Source organism: Gossypium hirsutum, chromosome D10 (assembly GCF_007990345.1).
Source record: "Gossypium hirsutum isolate 1008001.06 chromosome D10, Gossypium_hirsutum_v2.1, whole genome shotgun sequence".
Lineage (NCBI taxonomy): Eukaryota > Viridiplantae > Streptophyta > Magnoliopsida > Malvales > Malvaceae > Gossypium > Gossypium hirsutum.
This window is the reverse complement of record NC_053446.1, coordinates 41,097,473-41,117,335: the sequence shown is the minus strand read 5'-3', so window position 1 is coordinate 41,117,335 and position 19,863 is coordinate 41,097,473.

Genomic DNA, 19,863 nt, shown 5'->3' with positions numbered 1-19,863 from the left:
CGCTACTAAGCCTAGTAGCTACAGAGCCTGATATAAATCACCGGCACCAAGCCTGCTAGGCACTGAACCTAATATAAATCACTGACACTAAGCCTGCTAGGCATAGAGCCTGATATAAATCATCGACACGAACCTTGCTAGGCATAGAGCCTAATATAAATCACTGGCACGAAGACTGCTAGTCACTAAGCCAGATATAAATCATAGGCACGAAACCTGGTATGCACAGAGCCTGATAGAACATGCTGACACGGAGTCTGCTAGACACAAAACCTGATGTAAATCACTGGCATGAAGCCTGCTGGACTCAAAGTCCTATACATTATCTCTAATACAATTCAATTTCATTATTAATTTTCAACAACCAGCATTGAATATTTATAACCACCACGATTATTAGAGTAAAATAAATATCAAGAATTTAATATAACATATCACATGTAACATGAACCTACCTCAACTAGAACTATTCTTAAAACGGTGTCGACAACTAATTCGAAACTTAAGCTTTTCCTCGATTTAACTTCAATTGTAGCATTTCTTGGTCGAACAATAATTTTCCAATCAATTAAACCATTCGATTAAATTAAAATATTTCATTCAAGCTTATAATCCATACTATTGCAAAATTACAAAATTATCCCTAATGTTTTAACTTTTATGCAATTTAGTCCGTAAACCCAAAACTTGAAATTTCACCATTTTTAACCATAAATCATGCTAGCAGATTTTTACTCAAACTTATAACAGCCTGTATTTATGAACAATTTGCAATGTTTTCTTTGAATTTTACCATTTTCACAAATAAATCCCTAAACATTAAAATCACTAAAAATTACTTAACAAAACTTGTTTATTTAATAATCAATCATCTAATTTCATATCACATCAATTACATCCATGCCATAATTGTAACATTTAATAACTTTACAAATTGACCCCCGAGCTAACTAAATTAAGTTAATACGAGCTCAAAAATATAAAAATCACTAAAAACGAGACTCAACAACATACCATGCATGTAAAACTCCATGGCCAAAAGCTTCATCTTCTCAATAAGGGCTCGGTTTGAAAAATTAGCAATTTGGAGAAGATGATGCTATTTTGCCTTATTAAATTAAACTTTTACTTATTTAATTACTTATTTAACCTTAAGTTATAACTTATAATGTAACTAGAATATGTCCATATTTTTCCACCACTAATATATGTAGTATAATTACAATCTAGATCCTTTAGTTAGCCTTTCCATAGACATTTGATCCATTTAATCAATAGACACCTACTTTTGCAACCTTTGCAGTTTAATCCTTTCTTAATTAATTAGCTATCTAAACCTTAAAATTTCTTAACTAAATTTTAGTACAACCTTAATAACACTCTGTAAATATTTTATTAAATATTTTTGGGCTCGGTTTATAAAAACGAGGTCCCAATACCTTATTTTCTAAACCCACTTGACTTTAGGGACACCACTTAAACTAAATTATTCATTCACATAACATGAATTACCATATAACAATCAAATATAGTACAATATTTGACTCGTAAATATTAAATAATATTATAGACTTACTCGTCGAATTTGGAGCCCCAAAACCACTATGTTTGAGAAAGCTGAAAGATGGACTGTAACATGATTTGTGATGTGTTGATGTATGTGATGCTGATATGTGTTCAAATATCATCTCTAATTTATGTAATACATGGCTTCATTGATATGTGATGATCTAAATATGTGTTATATATGTGTGTGATGAGATCCATGATTTAATATGGAAATATATTAAAGCATGTTAAAGTGAATAAAAAGTGAATATTATGTGATATATGAAAATCTGAGCATGTTTACACGCAAATGTGTAAAGTTGAGAAATATGCGACTATGAGCATGACGACATGAGAAAAATGAAAAGTGATTATATGTGTTAAATTTGAAAATGGCCATATCACATGCATGGGGTGGGTTTTGTGAAAGGTGGAAGTTATGTGGTAGTTTATCTACGATTATGTGGCTATTATTGGCAATTATGTAGTGGCTTGTCCACAAATGGTGTATTATTGGATGGACGAGTTCTGGGGAACTCGATATTGGTGTGTAGTGGAGATGGGTAGGAAATTCTTCAAAATTTGCATTGTTTCATACGCATGTCTTGATATATTCATGTATACAGTTAATGATAATATGATATTTCTGCGAAAATGGTTTACATATATGGAATTGGATGTGTGAAACACATGTTATATACATTTTATGTATTGGTCTCACATTGAGCCTTTTAAAGCTCGCCCACGTTTCTTATGCGTTTTAGATAATCCTCATGGCTAGGACTCGAATCCAGTCATCGGAGAGGCTCTCAAAATTTTAAGATGATTTCGGACTTTTATATACTTTATGATTTTTTATGGATTTTATTATAGACTTTAATTTGGGTTTGTTTTAATAACTTTTTGGGACATTATTTTAAGTTGTGGACTGTGGCATGGGAAATTTATATTTTGATACTTTGGGAAAATATTGCCTGGATTGTTTATATCAATTTTTTAAATGATCGTTAAACATTTTAAGAAAATTATTAGCCACTACAATTGTGTTTTAAAAACTAAGTTATCATACAAGTATTTTGAAATGAAAAGGAACAATTAAATTTTTCTTGTGGAAGCATTTTGGCCATCTTCATGGCCCATGTAATTACTCTTATTAGGCCGTAACGTCTAGGCCCGATTTGAGGGGTTACATTCATCCTTGAAATTTCCTCTCATGCGTCCCGAAGCCGGGCTCCGAACCAATTCCCTCGTGTAACATGGAGGTAAGTACCTCTACTTTTCCCTTTTGCCTTGCTCATATTCCTTTTTACTATTTATAACATAGAGGTAACCAATTTTGTTCGGCTCCGATTTCTAACATTCCACAGAACTGTCTCAATTTTCATAATTCACAATTTCTTATACTAACTTAACAAACTAAGCCAGAATTCACGTAATATGTATATAGGGGTCATTCCATCTCTTCATGTGTTCAGAGGATCGACTAAACTAAAGCTTCGATACCGCTTAATTTGTAACTCCCTAGACCTGACCCGTTCGCTAGATTCGGGTACTGAGTATTACAAAGACTTGAATAATTTAACGATATATCTGATTTTTATCTACTTACATTATTTAACACTTAAACTACACATCAAACTATATTAACAATCGTACAAAGAAAAGGTCAAAATTCTTAGAACATTCATTCCAACAACTATTTAATAACTTTTCAATTAGACTCGAATAACAAATATAATCAATTTGAACCCTAAGGTGTGGCCTCTAAGGGTTCCCTTCTATATACATGAAACAACTACGACACCCATTTCTTGAGACTAGCGGTGTCTAGCTTGGTCCCTCCACTAAATTTTCCAAGATATCACCTACCCTACATGGAAGAAGAAAACATTATAAGTTTAGGTGAACTAAGCAAGTTTCTATACTTCATGAAAGATTTTCGAGATATTAGGGAACATAAAATCTTAAGCACAGATGAAAAACTCCCTAAAACTCGTAAGAAGATCCGTAACTTCTTTGGCGTAGCCATTGGCAATAATTTCTCCAAGCGAACTATCATCGACATTACCACCCACCAATACTATCTTCAAACAATACTTTCTTATGAGTCTTAACTATGTCTAATGTTATTCCAAGATTCCTTTTAACTCGTCAGGACAGGCCTCATCACTAAATTCCCCTAGATGCCGACATGGGTCAAGTAACCCTCTTGACAATTCAATCAGGACCCCGCCATAGCTGTAGATCCCCACCTTGATCCCTTTGGTTCACTCTAATTTCCATATAGATTTGTTACACTATTTCAGTGAAAATCAACTTTTTGACATGACTTATGCCTGATCCTTCTTTTTAGGATGGACTCTCTTTCTATTTCCTTCACCCGCAGACTCATTAAGTTATTTGGCTGAATGAATCAACACCATTTGCTTACCTAGAGAACTCACACCCATAATGGAAGCTCTTGAGTGCTCACTCTCCTATTTCTACCTAAGTAGTCCTAGTGGCCTACACCTAGGGTAGTCCAACAAGGTCTTACCCTATCTTCATCTTTCCTAGTAGGACACTGGCAGACTCACTACACCAACCGTTTAGCTTAGGTTCTACTTGTTGACTCACCTATTATACTCAATATTATATTCCTCGCTTCACCACCAGCAAATTCAAATGACGAATGCCCCTTATCTAGACTAAGGTGCCATTTCTATTCCTTCTACCTTGATAATATCACGTATATACCAACTTCCTCTCTCTTTGCCACAATTTGGTGGATTCCCTGATTAGCAATCTAACTCGCATTCCTGGATACTTTTTTAAAGGATAAAAAGGATGAACGTGAAAGCAGATCGTAAAGTTTGTCAAAGTCACAGATTTGACTTACGGCTCTAGATGTTCGAAAAGAAACATGAATTTTGACGCAACCTGAAACAAAATTGAATCCAAGTCAGATAAAACAATTCAAATAAATAATTCAAATAAAATAATAAATCAAAGATTAAAGAAGTGAATAAAGAAGATAAATGGAAAGATAGAACGTGGCGTGTAGAAGTCCTAAGAAGGCTTGGAAACACGAAGAATCCACAACCCCCTTCAAGCGGCTCTAATTTCCCCTCCAAGATAGAAACCTTGGAAGAAAAAATTTGAAGATGATCCCCACAGTCTAAAAAGATTGTTAAAACTCTTCTAAAAGAAACTCAAGAGAAATTCTTCAAATGAAAAATCCAGAGAGAATTTATTAACTCAAAAAAGAAATAGAATAATAATAAATTGTCTCTATTGTGTACAATGAAAAGGCCTATATATAGGCTAGCTAAATAAATCTAAATAAAACTCTTAAGTATACTAGAACTCTAATTTAATCTAAACAAGAAGTAGCTTTAAACTAAATTTTCTTGTTAACATAAAACTCCTAAATAACTTAAAATACTTAATAATTATAAAAAATTTGGAATAAAATAATAATAAAATAATAAGATTTGAAAAATATAATATTGAACTCATATATAATAAAAATTAAGTCTAAAACCTGAGCCCAATATGATTTAAACTCAAATTAAAAGCCCAAAATTCGTAATTCCCATCATAACCCGTTCAGAAATTCTACTCGCGCAATCTTCACTAAAACGGTCATAACTTGAGCTCCTAAACTCAAAATTAAGTGATTCAAAATGCGTTTCAAAGCTAAGGTATAGATCTTCTAATGCCATAAGACATCTCAACCCAGAAATGACAGGATCCCATCCAAAAGGTTATCATAATTTTGCTGATTTCCCAAGCATGAAAATTGGCAGTTTTGATGATTGAAATCTAATAAATTTCACCCCATTCGTGCATGTATCATTCTCCCTTTCCATTAAAAGATTCGTCCTCAAATATTGTTTTTAATCGAGTTCTGATTTGATTTGCTTAGCCTTTGACATTATTTTTGGGCCTTGAGGTTGTTTGAGCCCATCATATTCATGGGTCTGAAATTGTGCCTTGAGACCCGCATCATTCTGCCCTTCCTCAAGAAGATTCATCCCCGAATCTTTAGCTACACAAAAAGAAAAAAGAATAGAATAAATAATAATAAAATGAATAAAATACTTACCTAAGCTTTCTTGTGCGCGAAAACTATCTCCGGGATCAAAGATATGATTTTGATATCCCAAATTAGCATGGATTAAGTATTTCTCATTCAAAAACAAATCATCAACACTAGACAAAAAAATATTAGGCACACGGGTGTTCAAGTAAAAAATAACTTGTAACTTTCTTTTAACATGTATGGTTATCTAGAAGAATTTCCAACGATGAGTTAAGAATTTCACATAATTATAAATATAAAGTAGTTTAATATTATTATGTAAAAAATCATATTTAGAGTTTAAGCTAGAAAATTTTGTTGCAAGATCAAATGCATGAGGTTTTAAACCTGTTGAATGCAACAAAAGTAAACTTTAAATACCTAGATAAACCCATAAAATCAATTGACCTTTCAGACCATTGTTTATTGAAACTTGACCAATAATAAAACATGTCGTAAGAAAAAATAAAATCAGTAGCATACCTATCAAAAGCATTCAAGGTATGCCTACATATTTTAATTTCCGATGTATCATTACTTTTCTTACCTTCTAGCACCTGTGGAGAAATATCAATGTTCAACCTACCTCTTTCCTACAAATAAAATCATCTATCGATGGTAGAGTAATATAATTGAGAGTCCGTCAATGGATCCTTGAAATCTTGTAACAAAGAAACACCACTAAACAAATTTAAGTTAGAGGTAGTTAAAACATAATCAATCCTCACTTTTGTATGGGCATTTTCTAGCTTTTCATTTTCATTTTCTTTTTCCACTTGAGAACTCTCTAATTTTTCTAGCTTTTCATTTTCTTTTTCCACTTGAGAACTCTCTAATTTTACCTCATATGGATTTTCACTCACCAAATTTGGACCATTAAGTAGACTTTTATCACTAAAGGCCTCTTTTCTCTTTATCTTTTCACATGATTTTTCCTCACTTCCCATATCCCCTCACAAGTATTATGAATATTCAATTCAGTACAATATATCTCAATAGGAGAACATGACATTTCTATTTCATCTAACTTTATAGATTCAAGGAAAGAATTCTCATTATCATTTTTTTGGTGAATAAAAGTCTATAGATTCATTATCTTCAGGAAAGAATTCTCCTACAAAGTTCGCTATCTTCTTCGATCAATAAAAGTCTCGTATTGACACAATCACGACTATAGTGCCCACCCACTTTACACATAAAACATTCAATGTCACGAGCTTTTTGTTGTTTTGGTGAAAAATTAGTAGAAATGGGCTGCTTGAAAAATGTAGAAGAATGCTTTGTAGGAGCCTCACTTTTCCACTCAAAAGGTTTAATCTCAGCATGTTTTGGCAACAAATTATTAGTAGCATAAGGAGGTTTAGAATTCTTAAAAGTAGAATTAGAACATGTACCTTGATAATAGTGTGATGCTCCAAATGGATGAGATTGATGTTGCTAAAATTGCTGCTCAATCTCAGTTGCCTTGTGTACCATCTCCTCAAGATCAATATAGGTGTGAAGATTAAGAGCATTGGCTATTGAAACGTTCAAGCCATCTACAAATCGTACCATGGTAGTTTCTTCATCCTTATATATATTTGCTCTTTGCATAAGCATCTCCTTCACCTTAAAGTACTCATCAACAAATCGATTACCTTGAACAAGTCATTAAAGTCTCGTTGAGAACTCTCTATAGTAACGAGAAGGAACATAACGCTTTCGCATCACTTGCTTCAACTCGTCTAATGTTTCAATTACCCTTTTGCGATTTCTTTAACAATCAATTCCAAGTTGAATCCACCAACTCAATGCATAATCCAAAAAACCAAGGGTCACCAATTGGACTTTTTCCTCTTCTCGGCATTTATAATAACAAAACATAAGTTCAATTTTTGATTCCCACTCACAATATGCTTCAGGATCATACTTCCTTCGAAATGGTGGAATGTTGAACTATGGTTTAGCAAAAAAAATGTTTCCTATGATCATTATTAACCAAAAGTCTCATCATTTGCACGAGAGACACATTGAGCATTATTTGCACGAAGATGAGGCTGATCAATCTTATCTCCCCAATTATGATTTCGACGCTCAATTTTTGTGCTTAGATGTTCTAAATTTTTGTTGATCTGTCTAGAATAGTGTCACGTTACTGATCTCGAGCATTTCAAACCTCTTGATCCCTTCTCTATGAAAGCCTGAAAAGAACACAACACTCAAGAAAAGAAAAATTAAGCAAACCTCATTCTTATACACTCAGAAATAAAAATCAAATTCTCAATGAGGTAAGAATTAATCTTATGAATCTTTTAAAAAGTGCCGATATCAATCAATTAGAATGTATTAGAATAAAACTATCAAAGCAAACCTAATAGCATTATGAGTCCAAAATCGGCTAGACATCAAAGAATTTTGGTGCACGGAGGAAGGAATGTGCAACGTGCTTTAACCTACTAACACAACAAACAATAGAGTGTTAGAATGCATAAAGGAACAATAAAAAGGAAAAAACAAATGAAAACCTAAGGCTTAGAGTTAATGAATGTTACTGAAACCCAAAAACCTAAAAAATTACGAAGAAACTTGACAAACTTTGTTCGAGGTGTTCCTGATTTCCAAAAATCACAAAATTTAAACTGGAGCCTCGTCAAATAATGTAGATCTAATCTCGAAATTTTTGGCACAAAATTTAACCCACAAAAAATATTTTTTTTTATTTTTTTCGTATTTTATTTTTTGTACCTTTTTTATCACATTCGTACATGTATCACTTTTACCAGCTATTCTTCTCTTCATAGTTTAGCAGATTCTCTTCCTATATAATTTACGCACTTTTCTAGACGTATTGCACTCGTCCAATTGTACTACTCTTTGCACGAGTCTTACCATGATCTCCCATTTTCCTTACTCAGTCAACTTCCTGGTTCATTAGCCTTGCGAACATTATCTATCACCATAACCCAGCTATGTTCTTACACAGTGTATCCCATGATTAACGTACTGGCAGGCTCCACATATTTCCATAGCAAAGTTATGGTCTTACACAAGGTAACACCATATTTAATATCCCGGCAGAGTTTCTCATGTTTATTATCCCAACAGACTATCCTATTTTTACTGACTTTTAAAGTCTTTAAAATTCTTTTGAGGTGTCGCTCTGTAGAGCTTGTATATCATCATTCTTATGTCGCCTCATAAAGCCTACAAAACCATAGTCACGGTGCTGCTTTATGGAACCTATAAATCATCATCACAGTGTCACCCCGAAGGACTAGTCGATAATCATTCATACGGTGTCTCTCTTACGAGCCAGCCAATAACATGTTGTAAAGCCTTCCAATCTCTCTTGAATCCTTATTTTAGTCCACCCAATCCTCCTTTTCACCAGATATCCCTATCTTAAACAACCCCATCATGGTACTTCCCTCCGTACCCCGCATATCATGTACATTTCACATATATATAGTTGCATTCACATCATCATGTAGTACACCATCCTTTAATGTTGGATCATCGGTACACCTTGTGGTGCACCGAAAAAATATCTTGATGATCATCAACCATGGATCCATGTAGGAGGAATGAATCGATTGAAAAGAAGTTGAAGATATACCTTTAGGATCTGATTTATTTCACGTTGTAAGTTCTAAGCCACAACCTAAAACATATTGGCCTCTACGTAGTCTACCTAGTCAACAATGAACAACAAAACTTATAAAGTTTTCAGAAAGAATTAAAAAAGTGGCTGCAAAAATTTTTTGGATTTTTTTTCTTTGGTGACCTACAAACCCATAGGGATTTACTTCCTTTTCTTTTAATACCACATTAAAATAAAAATTGAATTATTCCCTTTCTATTTAGAGAAACATATGGAAAATTTTAAAATATTACTTTGTTTCCAAAAGAATATCAATTTCCATGTTTTTATATTTTACCAAAATTATTATAACTATTTATATTAATAATTTCGGTAAATTATATTCAGTTAATATTTTTTATGAACCAAATTCATATATTAATTTTAAATATGTTTTCTATTTTTGTACAACAAGTTTGTACATAAAATGTGTTCAATATTTAACTGTCAAATTAAATTAAATTAATAATTAATTTAATTAATCTTACGATTAAACACACTACCAATTATGTTTGTATTCTATTCGCTTTAACCATAGGGTGTGACCTTGTAGGCTCTTGTAATGTTAGTAGTAATACTAGAACATTTTTAATGTGACAAAAAATGAGTGACATTTAGCTATGCACCATTACTACACCAACCCCCTTGATTAGTGTACGATGGTTAGTAGAGTAATCAAAAATTGCCCATTGTTGTTTGGCGAGCACATCTTTTTGGTGAACTTGTTGTTGATAAGTTTCCATGAATTTGATACTATTCTTGGGTTGGATTGGTTAACTAGACATAACATCGTGGTAGACTATCGAACCAGAGGTGTACGACTCTTAACTATTGAAGGAAAGGAAGTATTTTTGCCTACAATATAAACCAATTTGTTGGATAGATTGATTTAACCAGTATTCACCAGAAAGTTGGTGGTTAAGGGAATAGATGCCTATTTGGCATATATTTTGGATTGAGTTGAGTCAAGGAAGGACATGGGTCAAGTTTCAGTTGTGAGGGAGTTTTTTGATGTGTTACTAGAGGAACTTCTAGGTTTATTGTCAAACAGAGAGGTAGAGTTGTCAATTGAAGTAGCGCCTGGAACTACACCCATATCTTGCACCCCATACAAGATGGCTTCATTAGAGCTGAAGGAATTAAAGGTCTAACTACGAGATCTTTTGGACAAATGATTTATATGACCAAGTGTTTCTCCTTGGGGTGCACGAATCTTGTTTGTGAAAAAGAAGTATGGGAATCTTCGCCTATGCATCGATTACTGTGAACTAAACAAAGTGATAGTGAAGAATAAGTACCCACTACCTTAGATGGAAGATTTGTATGACTAGTTAAGTGGAGCTACAATTTTCTCCAAGATTGACCTGCGGTCTGGTTACTACCAGGTGAAGATAAAAGGTGATGACGTTTTAAAAATTACATTTTTATTGCACTACGGACACTACAAGTTTTTAGTAATGTTGTCCGAGTTAACAAATACACCCGCTGTATTCATGTTTTGATGAATAAGAATTTTCGACCTTATTTGTATAGATTCATAGTTGTATTTACTGATGATATTTTAGTTTATTCAAAAATCATGAAAGACCATGAAGAGCACTTGAAGATTGTGACAAGAACTCTGTAAGAGAACAAATTATATACCAAATTCAGTAAGTGTGAATTTTAGTTGAGAGCAGTACATTTTTTATGTCATTTTATTTCTATAGAAGGTATCAAGGTAGACCTTGATAAAATCAAAGTTGTGCTTGAGCGGAATCCACCAAGAAATGTCATGGAGGTGCATAGTTTCCTGGGTTTGGCGGGTAACTATAACATTTTGTAAAAGGATTCACCATGTTGGCAACACCTCTCACTAAACTGTTAAAAAAGGAAGAAAAATTTGAGCGGATAGAGGCGTGTCAGAAGAGTTTTGACAAGCTGAAAGCAGTCTTAAATGAGGCCCCAATTTTAGTACAAATAGAGTCTGGCATGGAGTATGTTGTGTTTATGGACGCATCTTTAAATGGGTTGGGATGTGTGCTCATACAAAGAGAAAAGGGTGTAGCATATGCATCTCGCTAGCTCAAGTAGAATGAAAAGAACTATGCAACGCATAACTTAGAATTAGCAGCTATGGTGTTAGCTTTAAAAATTTGGAGACACTATTTGTATTGGAAGAAGCATCATGTGTTCTCTGATCATAACAGTTTAAAGTACCTGATGATGAAAAAGGATCTGAATCTATGCCAATGTAGAAGGATGGGGCTATTGAAAGATTAAAATCTAATAATTGAGTATCATCTAGGAAATACTAATGTAGTGGTTGATGCTTTGAGTAGGAAAAAGGTGGCAACTTTGGCAACTCTTCGAGCGCATGTTTGCTTAGCAATTGATGGTTTGACCTAACTTTCTCTATCAGATCCTAGAAGAACAGTTAAAGGATGTAAAGTGGGATGAGTATAAGATGCGATTGTCTTCTAGCAATACTACAAACTTTAGTGAGGGAAAAGATGGCAAACTTCAGTTTAGGGGAAGAATATTTGTGCCAACATGAAGTGATTTGAGGTAAGATTTATTAAAGGAGGCTCCCTAAGGACCTTTTACACTTTATCCAAGAAGAATTAAGATGTATCATGATTTAAGAAGTTACTATTGGTGGCCTCAAATAAAAAAGTAGATATCAGAGTATGTTTCAAGTTGTCTAACATGCCAACAAGTAAAGTTCAAACATCAAGTTCCCTCAGGGAAGCTGTACCCTCTAGAAATTCTAGAGTGGAAGTGGGACAAGATCACTATGCATTTTTTTTTGGTTTTCCTCTCAATCCTACTAAAAAAGATGTCATATGAGTGATTATTGATAAGCTTACTAGGTCAACCCATTTTATGCATGTGCCTATATGCTTCTCAATAGAAAAGTTAGTATAGCTTTATATATTTAAGATTGTATGTCTTCATAACATACCAATATCTATAGTGTTAGATCAAGATTTGACGTTCAAGTCTAGATTCTAGCAACAACGACAGGAATCCTTAGGAACCAAGTTGCGTTAAATATTGCCTTTCGTCCTCATACAGATGGGAAATTAGAAAGAGTAACTGAAGCTCTTGAAGATATGCTCAGAAGCTATGTTATAGACTTCGGTTTAAACTGGGAAAATTATCTTCTTTTGGCAGAAATTGCGTATAACAATAGTCATCGCACTAGTTTGGAAATGTCTCCTTTTGAAGCACTGTATGGAAGGAAATGTAGATCACCACTTGTTGGGAAAAATGGTTGGTCCTGATTTGTTACGAGAAATAGAAGAGAGTTTCAATCATTCGAACCTATTAAAAAGCTGCTCAAGATCGACAGAAGGCTTATGCTGACTTAAAAAGGAAGGATATTTCATTTGAAGTAGGAAACAAGACATTTATAAAGGTTTCTCCCTAGAAAAAGGTTATAAGATTTGGTTTAAAAGGAAAGTTCAGCTCACATTTCAGAAGACCATGCGAAGTTTTGGAGTGACTTTTCCTCTGGAGCTATCAAGATTCATAATGTGTTTCACATTTCTATGTTGAGAAAATATCAATCAAATCCAAATCATGTTGTGCAAGTAGAATTGTTGGAGGAGAAACCCAACCTATCCTATGATGAAGAACATGTTTGTATTTTGGCAAGAGAAGTAAAATAATTGAGGAATAAGAGAATTCCAGTGGTGAAAGTATTGTGGAAAAACCACAATACGAAAGAAGCCACTTGGGAAAGAGAGAGTTTAATGAGGGAGTAGCATCCTCACCTATTTGTAGGTAGAAATTTGCGGACGAAATTTTCTAAATGGGGGAGAATTGTAACAGTTCGCCTTGTAACAACTCCTTTTAGTGAAATCAATAGTAGTTTTGTGATCACAAATTTGACATGGAAATATCTATTTTATTATTATTTTAATGTCTATGGTATGTTAGTAGTGTCATATAAAAATTTTCTTAAGAAATTTTGACGTTTTCATGCTTAATTTCATGAAAAGGACTAAATAAAAAAGGTACAAAAGTGTAGTTATAGTAGCTAAAGGTGTTAAATGGCTATAGAAATTTAACATAAGAGGACTTATATGGTAATTAGACCATTTATAATGATAGTGGAATGTGATGAATTGGTTTTATGGTAATAATGAATGTTTTTTAAGGTTAATTAGGTAAATGAGTAAATAAGGTTAAACTAAATAAAACAAACCTAAAAGCTATCATCTTCCTCCCATTTTCTTTTTGTTAGATGAATTTCATCATTAAAGAACAATAGAATTTTGATCAAGCTATTCTATTGCATGTAAGTGAATTTTGAGCTCATTTTTAATGATTTATATGTTTTTAAGTCGTTGTAGCTTAATTTAGCTAGCTCAGGGACTAATTTGCAAAACTATTAAAGGTTTAGGGTTTTTCCATGAGTATTTTTGCATGATTCTTGAATTTTAATAAAATATTACGAGTCCTTATTGTTAAATAAACAACTTTTGTAAAGTGATTTCTGATGAAATTATCAATTAGGACTTATTAGTAAAAGTAGTAAAATGTCATGGTAAAATTGTGAATTGATGATTTGCGAAGGTTAATATGAGTCCCTAAGTAAATCGGCTAGCATGGTATGTGGATGAAATTGCATAAATTTTCATTTACGAGCTTAAGGACTTAATTGTAAGGAAGTTTAAAATTAGGGGCAAAAATTGTAAATTTTCAAAAGTATGAATTTTGGACTGAATTGAATAGTATGAATAATAAATGGATTGAATTTACTTATTTAGATCAAGATAAACCTCATACTGATCAAGATCGACAAAAAGACAAAGTCTCCGATTAGTGATTCTATTTTGACGGCTTTATAATTGAGATAAAGTTGTATGTTTAATTAATGTTGTAATGTTATTTTGATATTTATGCATTGTGCTATATATATCATGTAAAGAAATGTTGAGAATCCAACGAAATTACGACGACTATCTAGCCCCGTTTGAACCTTAAGAATATATAGGATACAAAATGACATGTCATTAGGGTTACCATGTTTTGGGTGTTGGTCTTGAATGTCATGCCAATGGCTGAGTTCTGGCATTTTTTGTGGATACTCGTCAGCTTGTGTGAGCGGCATCGTGTAGCTACATTTCCACTATCAGCTTGTGTGAGCAAACTCATTTATGGCTCGAGTGAGCAATGATGTAAAGGAAAAGGAAATGAATGGTGTCGACCATATGTTTAGCACACTTTGTGTAAGCTTCTCACGTATTCGATATTATTCTAAGTGGTTCAATGGGCATGAAAAGGGAAGGAATGGTAAGTGTTTCGATGGACTATATTATGAACTTATGGAAAGGTATGAAACGTTAATGATCAAAGAATGTATAACTATACTTGTGGATAGTATGAATTCACTTGTACAATGTTCATAAAATCTATCTTACCACGAGATGATTTTGTTAAGTTATGTATTAAAGTACTAACTTGTGTTGTTGATGATGCTTAGGCTTGTTCCAAGCTTATGTTGGATTGATTCATGTTTAATTTATAAGGTTTTGCATTAAAATGGTAAGCTATGTTCATGATTTACAAACTTACTAAGCATTATATGCTTATGTAGTTTTTTTTCCTATGTTTTAAAGATTATCGGAAGCTCTATCGATTTGGAAGCTCATCGGAGATCTATCACACTATCCAGCAATTATATCGGTAGATTTTGATGTTTCTGTCAAGGTTATAATGGCATGTATAGGTGGACTTGTGTTTAATACTATAGTTGTTTTGACATGTATAAGTGTTATTATGGTTGATGTATTTATGGTATGTTGATGCCTTGATGGTTGATGTTAATATGACTAGGTTGATACATGTTTTGAATGACCATTTTGGCATGTGTTGATGTAGTTTCAATGTGGTCAATTCTGGTAAGTTTGGTATGAAAATAAGTTATATGTGAATGGTTGATGAATGGCCAAATATGCACATGTTTTGGTATTTTTAATGGTTTGTGATTGAGGAGCATCCCATTTCCTTTCCCATCCTTTGCCAACATAAGCTTTATCAAAAGCTTTCTTGGTCGACCATAAGAAGCATTGAGCTGAACAGAGGAGCATATGAATCAGAATAGACCCGAAAGGCTGTTGAATAGAATACGATTTACTCTTTCCTCTTGTTATTTATTTTAATTATGTTTGGTTTGAGTTTATTAGTTTTTACATCAAGATGATATTTTAAATCCTATTTGCTAGGATGATTATGTTAATTCAATAAGGTTTATTTTATTCATATTTAATATGTGTAGGCCTCAATCGATCATGTTTTCAATTAATATCATAATGCATTTCATTCATATGTGATTGGATGCACTCAGATGAGCTGAGCAATCCTAACCAGACACTGGCTAGTAGACACATAATTGAAAAGTACAATGCTCAACTTAGATCATTAAACCCGACTAAGTTGAGGTTCGTAATATCTTTAGCTAGCTCTATTGTCTTGCATATTTTTTAGGTTTATGTGATTAAACAGTTTCAAACGTAAATGTCCCTATGACCTCGCATAAGTGCTAAGAAACCCTTTAATTATATGATCAGTAAATGCATTTTTCACTAAGTAAAAGATCAAAGAGGACTTAATTTGGTTTCCAAACTCATGAAAGATCGACTTCCCATGGAAGTATTTCTGAACATTGTTAAGCTTGATAAACTAAATTGAATTGATTAATATAATTATCCTAGCCCATTTAATGCTAATTGTTTTTGTTGCTAAAGCCATTCATTCATCCATCTAGAGAATTTGTATTTAGATTAAAATTGTCATAGGGATCAATCTTTGCATCTAGTTAATTGTACTTAGGTTAATCATCACTATCCAAATTATTGTGTTTTTATACCAAATTGTGAAGTTATAATTTTACAAATTATCAATTAACACACACAGTCCTTGTGGAGATGATAACTCATTTTACTTATTACTTGAATAACTGTTTACACCTGCGCATATTTCTCGTTCAATGATGAATCTAAATGGTGTATCACCCTAGAAGAACCTTTTCTTTTAAGTTTTCTTTCCACCTTTATGGCTATGTGAACCATGTCGATTAATTCAACATAATGTTGCAACTAAAAAACATTTTGAATATCTCGATTTAATCTCACCAGGAACCTTAGCATTGTGGCCTCACAATCTTCCTCGACATTGGCACAGATCATCGCAATTTCCATCTCTTTGTGATAGTCCTCCACACTTTTGTTCTCGTGGGTAACAGTTTGAATCTTTTGAGAGAGGTCCCTTTAGTAATGGTTTGGAATGAACCTCCATCTCATTATGGCTTTTATTTTAGTCTATGCCTCCACTGAACACTATCCATTTCGTCTCCTAGACAAGGTTAGTTGGTCCTACCAAATTATCGCATAATCGATGAATTCAATGGCAACCAACTTTACCTTTTTTAATTCTAAATAGTTGTGACAATAAAAAAACCAGTTCAATTTTCTTCTCCCACTTGATATATGCCTTTGAATCATTTCTTCCTTCGAATGGTGAAATTTTTAATTTGATATATCCAAGGTCACCATCAATTCGTTATTGATCTCATCTTTCTCTAGGCCTTCGTTCATTTTGCCTAACACTATGATCAGACGCTCTTTCATCATCATTGCCAAAAATATCCATCATTATCAGATCTGTTGGAGGACTCACCTTTTCGAACACTAGGGGTTCTAGGTGGGTCTTTGAGGCCTTTCCCGTTGAGTCCTTTCCTCCATACGATCAACACATTCACTAAGATGATCAAACCCCTCTTCTATCCTCCTTCACGTCTCTTGCATAATGGCTTGCATTTGAATATTAGGAACTCCACCTCTATCACGGACATTTTTTTAAATGCATAACAAAATGATTAGTAACCAAAAGGATAATTTTAAATAGTAAAATATGTACCCTACCAAATCAAACCTCATGATTTTTGCTCAGAAAGAAAAATCACTCCTCTCATGTTTGCGCACAATTTAGGATTTTACCACTCGGTTGATCTCACACACTCTTGCCTTTTTCCACTCAAAATTTCATTTAAGCTCTTTAAGAAACTGGAAATGAACTTAGCAAAACCTGAAACCTTGTAGACGTTGATAGGATGTGACAGCTTGAAGAAAACAGAAATAAATAGGTGAAAATGAAACAAATGACTCAAATACGAGAAATAAAAAAATTACGAAAGGCTTATACTACTTTGACAAAATAGACGTAACAGACTGAAAATGATGAATGGAATAGAATTTGGTGATTTGGACAAACTAAAAATTTTGACATGAAAAATTTTCAACTATTAGCAAAACATACCAGAATATGAAAGATTGGCTGAAAAACACTAAATGATGAAGAAAATTTTTGACGCATTACCAAACTATTTCTTTATGAATCTCAATTCTTTTTTTCTTTTTTTTACTTCCACACTTCTTCCTCTTTTGTTACAAAAGTTTTATTTCTTTTCTCAAAGTTTTTTTATATAAATTGAGAAAGTGAAAATTTCAAAACGATACCTGTGAAGAATATTAGCTCTGATACCAAATTATGTGAGCTCGTAATCGATTTAGAATTACAAGTCACTCGAATGTCCGATCGTTCTAAATAGGTACTTGATAACTTACATAATAGGATATGAATCTTGATTCAACGACTTGTACGAGAAACTTCAAAGTTACTGAATGGATTCATTTTCTATAAGAAAAACAATTGAAAGAAAGAATTGGTTTTGAACAGACCCCGACCTGTTGTTTATGAAAGAAACAAGAATCGAAGGTATAAGAAAAGAAGGAAGAATGCCACAAAGAAAAAATCCTTGATAAGTTTGGTTTGTATGTTCTTAAGAACTTAAGAGAAAATCTCCAAGTAATGGAACCTTCACATTTGGTCCCAAGTTGTACCCATGCTCACGCTCACATCAATTCTATTTTTTTGAATAACAAATTTACTGGTTTCTATAGAGAGAGATTTACGTTCATAAAAAAAATTTAGAACATTATTTATGGTTTTATGTTTGACTCGTGATTGGTCGAGCCCACAATCAGAGCATTTCGTGGTATGAGATTAGCGGAGAAGGTCGTCCGATTGAAAGTCGAGAATGTTATGTATCTATCTTGAACAAAACACATGGACTTTTTAGAAAAATTTTATTACTATAAATATCACAAACTAGCTTGGTTTTTAAAATTTTAATTTTTTGTTGTGACAGAAAACTATTTTTGAACTAAAATTTTTTCCAACAAATCCAACTTCCTCGCATCTTTTTCCAATATGTGGGTTGTGCACCTCTAGATACTAAACTATTTTAGGCTTGCTATCTTGTTGTGCCATAATTCGTATGGTGTTTTAGGTGTGGCCTTAGTCGGTACATCATTTAGAATATAGCAAGTCGTTTGTAAAGCATATCCTAAAAACAAGATTGGTAGCTGCAAATAACTTAACATCAATCGAACCATGTCTAATAAAGTTCAATTTCATCTCTTTGCCAAGCCATTTTGTTGTAGAGTTCTCGGGGTGATTAATTGGGATAATATCCTATACTCTATGAGGTACCTATGAAGCCATTTGATAAGTATTCCCAAGCACGACTAGATCGAAGTATCCTTATGGGTAAACCTAGTTGTTCCTCCACTTTCACACGAAATGTCTTTATAGGTAAAACTATTCTCTACGAGGTAACCTGAGAACACATACCCATATCTAAAATAATCATCCATAAAGGTTATGTAATGATTGTAAGAACCTTGTCAACTGACATTCATGTGGCGACATACATTAGTTTGCACAAGTTTTAAGGGCTTCACAGACCTCGTTCTTTTTATTGGATCTAGTGCCCTAAGTGTAGTATATTCGTTTGTACAGTTGTAATATTTTTGAACAAATTAGTTAATTAAATTAGTCACGAATTACATTAGTAACCTTCATATATCGCCCTCACATATTTTTTGCATTTAAAGTAAAATAAAAGTAAATATTCGCTCCATAGTGGTCTAATATTTAACGAATACTAAGTGGTATTATGTGGTTGGATCGTAATACAGAAAGATAACTTATATTAGTAGACAAACTTAAACATGTCCTAAGCTTAATAAAAAATGTACAAACCCTTTGAAATATTAATATGTCATCTATCACGTCCAATTGGGTAAATGTTTTTTCTTGGGCATCGGAACGAATGACTCCCAAAAGATAGAGATAGATTTCACTGACTAGACTGATAGTACATCGGACTATACCCAAGTAGAAAAAATCCTAAATATGTTTATGGATTTATTCACTTATGATGTTCAAAGTGTGGCATACCTTAATCCTGAATGGATGATGGACTATGTATGCGTGACTCGTATACTTTGATGTAAGTAAAAGCTTTAGTTTGAATAGATAAGGAACCGAAAGTTGGTGCATTAGTTATACGACTTTTACAACATGTAGCATCATTTGCAATTATGGAGTTCATATCCCAAGACATGGATAAATGTTATCCTCTCATTGGCATTACATGATAGATGAAAAGTAAATGTGGCCACAGGTCGTTTGTCTTTGTGATGAATGACTTAATTACTATATGATAGTAATTGACTTTTCATGCAGGAAGATGTAATAGTTACCATAAGATAAAATAGGATTATATTGGGACAATAAA